Source organism: Cololabis saira, chromosome 5 (genome assembly GCF_033807715.1).
Source record: "Cololabis saira isolate AMF1-May2022 chromosome 5, fColSai1.1, whole genome shotgun sequence".
NCBI lineage: Eukaryota > Metazoa > Chordata > Actinopteri > Beloniformes > Belonidae > Cololabis > Cololabis saira.
The window spans coordinates 15,826,702-15,836,158 of record NC_084591.1 but is presented as its reverse complement, the minus strand read 5'-3'; the positions used below and the strand labels follow the sequence as shown (position 1 = coordinate 15,836,158).

At 42.4% G+C, this 9,457-nt stretch overlaps 1 protein-coding gene across 1 annotated transcript in view; it reads left to right on the top strand.

The window, feature by feature from the left end:
* The first annotated feature begins 245 nt into the window (after nt 1–245).
* The window catches only part of prickle1a (prickle homolog 1a), a 29,534-nt gene continuing 20,322 nt past the window's right edge, over nt 246–9,457 (top strand). The window contains exon 1 of the mRNA XM_061721070.1: nt 246–517. The gene's annotated coding sequence lies outside the window, so the exon portion shown is untranslated. The remainder of the gene's footprint in view (nt 518–9,457) is intronic.

Sequence of the window (9,457 nt, the reverse complement as noted above, 5' to 3'; positions counted from 1 at the left end):
TTTAGCAAAAACAATCAAAAGCTTGTTTTTAAGACATTCAAGTCCTGTTTAAAAAAGGTATTAGATGCCATAAAATGTCCCCTTTAAACTCTGGCCTGCAGCAGCAGTAGCCAGAGAGAGTCTCTCAGGAGTGTTTGTCCACTGTGCCGAGGAGACTCCAGGATTGGTGGGGGTTTCTTGTGTGAGCCAATAGGCAGGAAGCAACGCTAATGTCATCTGACTGTGACCGCCGAGCAGCACCACAGCTCAGCGCGCCCCGCTGAAATGACTGCGATGTGGTGACAGCGCCAAAAAGTTCCACCGAGCTCTCTGAGCTGCCCCTCCTCGATGCAGCCACCAGTATCTGGGGTTTCAGGTTGTAGGTCTGAGCAGCTCTGACTTCAGCTTTGAAGCTCAGCGCTGCACCTTCTCTGGACTTTGCATCTAATGCGGACGAGACGCAGCGTGAATCGTCTTTCTCGCATCGGGAATAATTGGTTCTTGATTCTTGGTTTCCTGCGCCTTGATAGTTTCAGAGGTGAGTGGATCAAGTCAGTCGTTTTCCCTTCAACTCTCTATTGTTTTTCAAACATGATCTAAATGCGAGCTCTTAAAAGTGTTTGTCGGATTTCTGTAGTTCATTTTGTATGCACTTTACATGAAATGGCTCAATATTACGCAGGGGGAGAAAAGCCTATTTGAATGTTTGTCCCGATTTGAACAGAAAAAATAAAAAAGGATTTCAGGTTAAAGTTTCTCCGTCATAACCCATCACGTAAAAGCAATATGACACTTCTGTCAGTCGCAAAAAGTCAGCATACTGGTCTCTTAATCCCCAATTTTGCGCTTTTACGCAGCGCGTCTCCAAAGAGACGCGTCTGCCTTTTCAATGCGCTTGTTGTCAGAGTAACTTCATATCTCTCAAGCTGAGAAAAGTTGGTCATATACTTCGGACTTGTGCAAGCGTGGAGTCCCAGGAGCCTCCAGCTGCAGGGACTCAGCTGTCGGCTGTCACTTTGGTGACAACTGTTCTGCTCCATGACCGATGCCCGTCCGCCACCGCATGGTCCGTGGATTTCAGGGGAGCTGCTGCTGAGTGAGAGTGAATCTGCTCACACGGACCACAGGCACGCACAGTATGCGCACTTTTCTCTTCGTTTCTCTGTTTTCAACCATGAAGGACAAGGTGAGACGGATTTGAGAAATGGGACGGATGCCAAGAAATAGGCTACGCACACACGCTGAAATCTCTGCGCATTTATCAAAGCTGCCCGAGTGATTCCATGCCTCCTTATGGACTTTTCGTGGATTTAAATATGCAATAGAGTGTTTCTGTTGGAGAGGAGTGACACACCCTCAGTGTTCAGACACTATCATCCTCAGCTGTGATAGAAAGTGTTAAACCTGCCGTATACAGAAGGGTAATTACTGTTTTATATGAACCCGAGATCATCTTAAAGATATTTTGTTCTCAATGGACCACATCAAATATCACCGCAAGACATATTTCATCTTCTGGGCTGAAAAAAAGGTCCAGTACCCAGTTATTAGTTAGAAATCTATCTGCTGCTCCCAGGAGAGTTCAGTTTGGTGAGGAGACAAACAGGACATGGCATTGTCTTTATTTGGACACATTAAATGTGTTGTAAGATGATTTCAAGTACTGCATGGAAACTCAAGTGAGCGGTCTTTAAAATAATCGGTTTTATGCTTTAGAGCACTTTGACAGTACAAAGGAGGACTCTTAAGCCTGAATTATGGTTCTGCGTTAAATCGACGCAGACCCTATGCCGTAGGGTACGGCGTAGGGTGCGCGTCGCCGCGTTCCTTACGCCGTAGGCTCTGCGTTGGTGTAACGCGGAACCATAAATCAGCCTTTAACTGCGGGATCAGCGCAGGATCTGCGCACTGTCAACGCTGCCACTTCAAAGTCCTGAGACTCTCCAAGTCAGAGTCTGCACCAGAATCTATTTTAAAAGCATCTCCACTCCCCATAAGAGGTTACAGCACTTCTTCATCCTCATCCTCTTCCTGACAGTACTGGCCAGTATAAAATATATATCATAGAGAGTGAATTATAATTTAAGTGAGTGAGAGCGTCTGAAAAAGGTAGAAGGGAGACGGAGCACAGGACAAAGGTGGTGGTGTCACCTAGTGGCCAGATTACAAGATGACAGCTTCACCTCTAAATCACAGCGGGAACCTTGAGGTTATGCACGCAGTAAATTTGCGTCAAAAGTGCGTGGGGTCATCATTTGTCACTGTCAGCCGGTTCAGCCGGTAGTTAACTTCATCAGTCCTGCATCTGCAATCCAGCTTCAAATGTAAGTTCCCTACGTTGGAATGAAGTGCTGTGGAGTCGCTGCAGTCTGGATTTTATGCTTCACAGGCAGTCAGTAATGTTGAGATGATCCCACAGAAAAGATACGCGTTTAGGGGGAATGTGAGCTAAGCAGAGACTTGCAGTGATCTGCTGCAGGTGAGAATTTTCTCAGGAAATGATGCTATTAATAAATTCACAAATGTTGTTTTTGGAGCCGCTCAAAGTGTCAGAGAGTTCTTGTTAACATCTCATTTCCAAAGGCTTGATATGGATCTAAAGTTACTTTAAATACGATCAAAAGACTTTCAAAGTGCACACACGCACACACACACACACACACACACACACACACACACACACACACACACACACACACACAGGAGGGAAATAAAATAGCTGGCCTCTGTAGTTTTATCCAGAGAAAACAGTAGAAATGGTTCTCAATTTTCCCAGCCAACCTCACGTTTACAAGTGTTTGCTTCATAGATTATATTAAAGGCTTATTTCAGCTATAGAGTGCATTGTTAAAAACTGAAAGTTTTATGGCTTGGAAGACATATTTGCATTTTTTTATGAACAGTTTTTGACGAAATAAGCTGGTTCTCTGAACCTCAGCGTACTTGGTGTTGGACGGCATGGACAGCGACAAAGTGTTTGGACATGTGCGCCTAAGTGTTGGACAGTGTATATGCTTGGGGTAGACACCCATCTGAGTGTGGATGAGGCAAATATAAGCCCCAGTACCAGTGTGTATGTTCCCCACTGTTGATTTAAAAACCCAGTACCAATGAAATGTACACAGAGGCCTGTTTGTGCAAAGCCAGAATGAATCACCTTGGGTCCGTGTAAATCGCCTGCAAGCCAAACACTCTGGCAGCCTTTTATCCCCAGACGTGGTCCAGGTCACCGCAGCAGGGCTAAAAGCAGAATGGGACAGGGCTGAGTGTTGTGAGGAGCTGTCAGAGGAAGCCAGTCTTTCATGGTTCTGGATGGGGACATGTGGCACGGAGTCGAGTTGCCACAGACAAACTCCAGAAAGCAGAGTCCGCTGACTGTAAACTGTTTGCGGTAGGGTAGCAGAAGATTGGATGAAATATGGCTTGTTTAAACGCCGGTGGTCTCTGAATTTGTAGTCACTGGGTTTGGCTAGGATGGTCAAATTTAAGGCCCTGTTACAGTGCATTCGGACAAAGGTGTCGGTCGGTCGGAGAGTTTCTAACATCTCGTTCTGCAACGTTCAAATGGAATCATACGTGAGAGTCAGTGTGCCTGAAGCGGTGGCACACATTGGATCCACATGCTCAGCATTATTCTAAAGTGATTAAAGGTAGTTAGTGATTTAGCGCTTCCAGGCACAACTCTGTTTATTAGGAGCTGCATGATGATGTTAAAGGAAAACGGGTTTGGCCCAGACACTGGGGTTTAATGCCCCAGCAGATCTGGTAACCACACAACATAATTGCGGGACCAAACATCAGACCACCGCGATGATGAAAGTCCTGCTCGACACACACATGTTTCGTTATCACTGCCATGTATAGGACCGATGCTCAGCTCTGGATGTATACTCCATAATAACCGGGCTGCAGCGTTGCAAAGCTGCTTATTATCAACATGTCTGTCTTTAATAAAGGGGAGTTACAGTCATAAAAATATGTGAGCAACTACAGAGACAGAGACTTTGGAAAGTTCATCTGACCCAACCTTACGTAGACAGGAGTGTATGTTTATCCTCTGTCCTCCCTATAGGGATCCATCCGAGCAATGGCAACATCATAGGGCTAGAAGCAAAAGAAAACATATAACCCTGATAAAGTCATTAAAAAGCCCGGCTCATTTCCCCATCACCCAACAGGGGATTCAGTTAAAGCTTTCCGGAGCTCCCCCCCCTCCCCAGTCCCCTTCCTGTGGCTCTCGTTCCTCCTGTTTGCATTATCACAGGGGTGGAGTCAGTGAGCGTGGATGATATGGAAAAGGTCAGCTGGGTTTAAAAGTGAGCCGTGCAGGCCAGGGGAGTTTCAGACAACAAAGCTATTTCCTGAGATTTCTGAGAAAGGTTACAGTAACACGGGCGACAGCGGTTGAAGGCCTGCCTGTATATTTTTCTCAGCATGTTTATCCATTACGCTTCTGTCACTGTTTACTGCTACGTTTTACTAAACGTCTGCACTTTTGTTTGCCTATACCCAAAATATACAGTGCTGAATGGGGATTTTAGTGACCTCTCTGAATTTAACGAAGGAAAGAGAATAAATAAATAAAATACATTATCTACACCTGGATCTCTTAGGGCGCCTAAACACAATTGACCCTTAAAGTCTGGTTTATTTGGCTAGTTTGAGTGAATCCATTCCATCCTCATGAGTAGCAGTATTTCTGGGGTCTGTTACAGTACGGAGGTGGAGGAGGGGGGTGCTTTGCAATGGCTGCACATGTATGCGGACGAGGATATGTGTGACAGATTGACGCAAGAACCAAATTACTCACAATACAGTGAGTCATTTTTAAATTGAAAACATTTCTCGGAGACCCAGAAAAACTCAAAAGAAGAAGGCAACAAAATCACAACGGTTGCCATCATACGCTACTTTCTGTGCTGATTCTTTGAGACCGCCCTCTTTGAATGATCAAACGAACGATTCATTTAAGAAAAACTAAAACGTGATGGTGTATATAAGAAGGCAGTCGTGCTCGGGTTTGACTGAGACTGCAGTAATGTGAGGGGGCCAGCAGGTGAGTCGAAATATGTGGTCATTTCACAAAGATTGAATGTTCTTGAACACAGATGCTTTGGCAAGATAACTGTGAGATCACAAACCATGGCAGCTACTGAGATTTCTACAGGAGGACCCACTGAGTTACAATTTTCTTTTCCTTTGTCGTGTTGAAACATTGTTTTTTACATTTTTCTGACAGAAAATGTAAAAGGTTTAACTTAAATTCTCCACATGCTCCACCATTTCCTCCCTAACTGTCTGCCAACATAGCAATGGTTAATCCCTTAATGAGCAAAAACGTTTAAAGCGCAATATTTAATAATTAACCTTCTCTTTGACTGCTTGATCAAACATATTTTACAAGTAGATTAAACCGTGATAGACATAACATAGATAGATAGATAGATAGATAGATAGATAGATAGATAGATAGATATATAGATAGATAGATAGATAGATAGATAGATAGATAGACAGATAGACAGATACAGAAAATTGTACATATATATATGTACACAAACGTTCATACGTTTTTAATTGATTGGCGTTAAATATTGTTTTATCCCCAGTAAACCACAGCAGTCCCCTGCAAACACATATACATGTTCATGACAACTTTCTGATTTCCCATTCCCCACCATTTTTCAAAAGGAATTGTAATAATTACTGAAAATAGTTTATTCCTAATTTTTTTTTTTCACAAGTCTTTTTATTGAGCATTTAGACATATATTTGTTCATATATTCCAGGCTTTTTTGTCTACATACAAAAGTAACGTTATACAAAATGGCTATAAAAGGATATTATACAAGAATAAAATAAAAACATAACACATGCAATGAATTATATTATTGTGAAACTTAAAATAAAATGAAACGACTGAAAGAAAAGGAAAAAAAAAACAAACAAAAGGTTGACTGGGAAACCCATCCCTGGTAGGCTACCCTCCCATCACCTGTCGGTTTATTCCTAATTTACTTTAAACATTCAATTATATCTTCATTGTGATAAGAGCATTAAAAGCAGTTTAACGTTTTCTTGTATCTCACTAACTGCGTGTTTACTGAAGAATTTAATTTAGTACCGGCTACTTTGATGATATTCTGTTGACACAAATTAGATATATTTTAATGAGGTGGAAACAGTGAGACATCACAGGGCGTCTGAGCACACAGACGGGTTAATATTGACCCAGGCCAGCTGAGGACAGCAGGCCGAGGCCCACGGTGAGCTCACTGAGCTGACACGGAAACGGCACGTTTGGCCACAAGAACCTGGCGGCGGCTCTCAGCGAGAGGCCGCTTTTGTTTGCTGTGCTCGCACCGTCTTCCTGTTAGGGGCTGGGCTCCCAAAGAAAACAAGGGCATAGCTTCAACAGATGTGTGCATCTGTGCAAGCAAAAACACATTTTGGACAATTTGGGCGGATCTTTTATTGATTCACAGTAATCAAGCCAAATTTAGTTCTAGGGCTAAAAATGGTTTGATGTCATTAGTGGCTGCGGCATCAGCAGCTCCAGAAATAACACTGATGCTGACAGAAACAGACATGTTACATGCATGGGTTCTAAGAATAAGCTCTCCTCTGGGGGACTGCTGTCTGTAATCTGGACGGTGATAAGACAGCCAGTCCTGCACCTTCTTTCCATTCCACACATGCACGGTGCCAGCAGAGACGTGCATACGCAGAGGGATCCAAGGCCCTATAGTGCCTGGCTTGTATATCTGATAAACTGACAGACCTCCTGCGGGGTTTAGACTAGACCTCAGTATAAACATTATTGCCATACCATAATATCAGCAAAAACTGAGCTATTGCAATTGGAATTCACGAGGAAATCTAAATTTGTGAGCGTGCTCTGACGATGTACGAGGTTGACAATGCTTTTGTTGTGGCAGGTATCTTAACTGGGATCCGACTACCTGGCCCAGGTAAGGTAGGCAGAGATGTGAGAACAGAGATGCAGTCTGTGGACTGAGATTGGACAGAATTCCCCCCCAGCCACCGGGAATTCCCGATCAGTGCTTCCAGGCCTAAACTGACAGATGTGACGGATTGTTTTTACAGAACTATTCGGGAGAAAATATTTTGAAAAGATTGGGTACTTTCAAATAACACTTAATTCAACCGAGTTCAGTCAATCTGGATACCAGCAATTCACAACAAAAAGTCCTCTCTGGGGACTTTACAGGCCAAGTAGACTAGTTAAACCAATTATTATATAATGTGATTTCATTTTATAGGAGTATAATTAACTAACCAAGAAAACTAAAGGGATAATATCACATTTTCCAGAGAACACACGGCAGTGGGTGAAGAACAAGAACGATCAATAGGTTAGAAATACCTGTTCTAGGACAGAGAGAAGATAAAAAAGGTAAAGTAAGACTGTAAGACAATAATGGCATATGCGCATGGGTGCATAGAACAGAGTGAGGCAAGGTAAGCACTGCATCATGGGAGGTTCCCAGCAGTCCAGCTCTATAGCTGGACGCTTTCTAGGGCTGGACGATATGGACCAAAAGTCATATCTCGATATTTTCTAGCTGAATGGCTGAATTTTCTGTGCTATATTTGGGGTTTCCCCCAAAGCATTATAGCATAGCATCTCTGTTAGCTTCATTTTTCTCTGAGGCAAACCCTTAAAAAAACAGTCAGTTTTAATACAAAGCCTTGTGCAAAATGTCACACAGGTTCCTTTATTAACAGAGATCTGCACAATATCAAAATGTATAAAACAAATGAAATAAAAATAAACTGCCTGCATATATAGAATAAAAAGGCTTCTTGAATAAAATAGAACAAATATCCCTTTCCTGCATAACAATTACATTAAAATACACTGTGCAATTAATACAATGTAGACAGTAACAGGCAGACTTTTCCACTGAAGTTGACAGTTGTGAAAATAACAAAACATTTGTGCAAATCTCAAATAAAACATTTAAGTCAATTTGTCACAAAATAAGCTATATCAAAATCATATATATATATATTTTTTTTTTAAATCGATATAAACGATATTGTCTCGTACCATATCGCGTTTGAAAATATATCGATATATATTAAAATCTCGATATATCACCCAGCCCTAACACTTTCCATGGTTCAGTCCCCGGAGCTAGCTTTAGCTGCACGCTTAATGAAAAAGAAAGTTTGAAGTCTAATCTTTAAGTGCATCTGTCCCGAACACGATCTGGGAGAGTTATTGTCACCAAGCGTATTACACTGTGAAGGAACCTCGTGTGTCTGAAGCGTATAAACGAGATGTCGCCTTTTTCTAATCGGGATCACAGAATTCATAGCCATCTAAAAATCTATGACAGAAAATAGGAATAAAAAAAGAAGTCAGTCGTCAGGTGTCATTTTTAGGTTAACAAACAGAAAGATTATGTTTTGAAAGTAAAAGTATGAAAGGCATCCGTCAGTGTTATCCACTGATGTCCATGTGTAGGATTTCCTCCACAGGGTGTAGGACCTCCAAGCATGCATACCTCTGAGACTTGTTTAGGCGTGCAAATGCATATAACAAACAATTTAAAATGGCTCTCCTTACACATGTCTGAATGTTTTAATGTGAGTCACATGAGAAGGTGAAAGGGTCAACAACATCAGAGCAATGGGGAGCCTTGCAGGGGAGATCATTGGGCCTCTCCTCTGCGCTCTCTGCTGTTTTATTACCACCTTAATGACTTAAATTGTGTCCAATTAAGCAGAGCTGGAAAGAAGCATCCCTGCTTGGAGTTGTCAGAGTTTCCTCTGTGCTGTGGCACTGGAGCATGTGTTTAATTAGAACGCTCTAAAAAGACTGTAACAGAGCGTTACTTCAGGAATGTTAATCATTAGTGGGATCCTGACTGAGCAGCTCCTAACTGTTTCAGAGTATTGTTGGATTCCTCAGTTTGCCTTTTGAAGCCATGCGGCTCAGGAAAACGCTTCCACATGTGGGAATTGTCAAGCTTTTCTTCTTCTGCTTTTCTTTTCTTTTTCTTTTTTTTCCCCTGCGTTGTCTCCCTATACAAATAATCTGCTCGTAGCACCGACACCCAAGCATTACGCATGATGTTATGGCAGCCTCCTTCATGTGCCCGTCTGAGCCTGTGGTTTGAAACACACAGGGAATAGTTTCGTTGAAGGATAGACTGATAGAGTTGGAAGAAAGTGGAGGTGAAGAACGTAGATGTGTGGAGTGTGAGGTTTAAGTGGTGTGTGAGTTCAACTGTCTAAAAGTATGAGGTCATAAGCTGAAAATGTTATAATAAGAAATCCAACTCTGCTGAACCTTGTCAAGCAACAGGGAAACCCCGACAGTTTTCGTGACAGTCAGGAAAATATCAAAAGGATTTTACGATGTCTTTGAAGTAGAGTTGTGTAAGCACTTTTGAGAAGTCGTGACTTACCTGCACTAGATGGCGATCACAATCGTTGGGCTAGCAGC